The sequence below is a fragment of the Aegilops tauschii genome, unplaced genomic scaffold, assembly GCF_002575655.3.
Source record: "Aegilops tauschii subsp. strangulata cultivar AL8/78 unplaced genomic scaffold, Aet v6.0 ptg000674l_obj, whole genome shotgun sequence".
NCBI lineage: Eukaryota > Viridiplantae > Streptophyta > Magnoliopsida > Poales > Poaceae > Aegilops > Aegilops tauschii.
The window spans coordinates 1-1752 of NW_027332908.1; the positions used below are offsets into that span (position 1 = coordinate 1).

The following is a 1752-nucleotide window of genomic DNA, read 5'->3' on the forward strand; positions in this document are numbered from 1 at the left end:
ATCTTTGATTGAGTCATTTTTTTTTGATTGACCTCCTCCAGACCAGAGAGGAGGTCAAATTGAAATTGGAGTTACAATTCAATTTTGTTAAGTTATTTTACTCTGCTTCGACATAAAATAGATGGAATCACGCTCTGTAGGATTTGAACCTACGACATCGGGTTTTGGAGACCCGCGTTCTACCGAACTGAACTAAGAGCGCTTTCATTCATTCAAAAAGAAAATCTTTTTCTATTCCTAATGTATCTCACGTACGTATAGTCTCCACAAATTCAAGTTATACCCACTTTACTTTAATTGATCTCGTCGCTACTGCCTATAAAGAAGAAAGAAGTAATAGGTAGGGATGACAGGATTTGAACCTGTGACATTTTGTACCCAAAACAAACGCGCTACCAAGCTGCGCTACATCCCTTTTCCAAATTAAATTGTTGTACAATGCCATTGTACACAATTCCTGTCTTCTTTTCCACATCATAATTTTCTTCTTCTTTCTATTTTCTTCTTCTTTCTTTCTCTATCTATATATAGAACCCTCGTGTCATTTCTTCTTTTTGGTCTCATATAATTAAGGAATTATATACATATAAAATCCAATATAATTTCGCCTATAAAAGAAGGATTACTTTTCCTTGCTAATATATAGGAAGAAGGGGTCATCTTTTTCTTTTTTAGGGATAGGAAAATTTCGTCGATATGGTTCATTTTATATATAGCATAACAATCTTGGGCAAGAGTTTATGATCATATATGTATTCCAACAAGGAAGGAGGATTTTCAATGCGGGATATAAAAACATATCTCTCTGTAGCACCCGTGCTAAGTACTCTATGGTTTGGTGCTTTAGCAGGTTTATTGATAGAAATTAATCGTTTATTCCCAGATGCTTTGTCATTCCCTTTTTTTTAATTCTAGTTATTGCTATGGGAGGGATAGATTTCTTCGTGATATGACAAAATTTGATCCTTTTCAATCTTTTTTTAGTATCGGAAGGAAAAAGAAAGAAAAGATGGATTGGGTTGAACCTCAGAGTCATTAAAAATTTTGTAAACCCCATTTTTGAAAATAGAAATTCAATTTAAAGGGGTACCCAAGCTAAATAAGGCCTCAGAAATCAGAGCATAGAAAAGGTGGGGCTGGCTAATTAAATGAAAGGATTTCGAACCAAAATCTTTGCTAATTCGACAAGGATTGTATTCTTTAATTATTTCTCTATTTTTTATTACTTAATTTAAGAATAAAAAAAAATTATTCTAATGAATTTTATTCTTCTTCTTCGGATTCAAAATAGAAGAATAAAAGAATAAGTAGAAGAATTAAGTTAAGTCAATCCAAAAAGAAAAGGAGGTTCATGGCCAAGGGAAAAGATGTTAGAATCAGAGTTATTTTGGAATGCATCAGTTGTGTTCGAAAAGGTGCCAATGAGGAATCGACGGGGATTTCTAGATATAGTACTCAAAAGAATCGCCACAATACACCCGGACAATTAGAATTCAAAAAATTTTGTCGTTATTGTCGCAAGCATACGACTCATCACGAAATAAAGAAATAGGAACATCGTGTGTTCGATCTTTCCAAACAACAGAAAGAGTAAGAACTTCATATTTAATATATAAAGAAAACATAGTATAGAATACAAAATACAAATCAACTCATCTGATTTCCGGTAGATATTATTTCATATGTATAGAGGGTATTCATATACTATAATATGAATCAAATAAGATATGGATCAAAGAAAAACTACTTCTT

At 32.5% G+C, this 1752-nt stretch overlaps 2 non-coding genes across 2 annotated transcripts; both read right to left on the minus strand.

Annotated features, from left to right (window-relative positions):
- Positions 1–128: 128 nt before the first annotated feature.
- On the minus strand, positions 129–202 carry TRNAW-CCA (transfer RNA tryptophan (anticodon CCA)). The gene has a single exon. It is a non-coding gene; the product is annotated as a tRNA-Trp (tRNA).
- A 139-nt stretch (positions 203–341) lies between these two features.
- Positions 342–415, minus strand: TRNAP-UGG (transfer RNA proline (anticodon UGG)). Its single transcript has one exon. It is a non-coding gene; the product is annotated as a tRNA-Pro (tRNA).
- Positions 416–1752: the final 1337 nt, after the last annotated feature.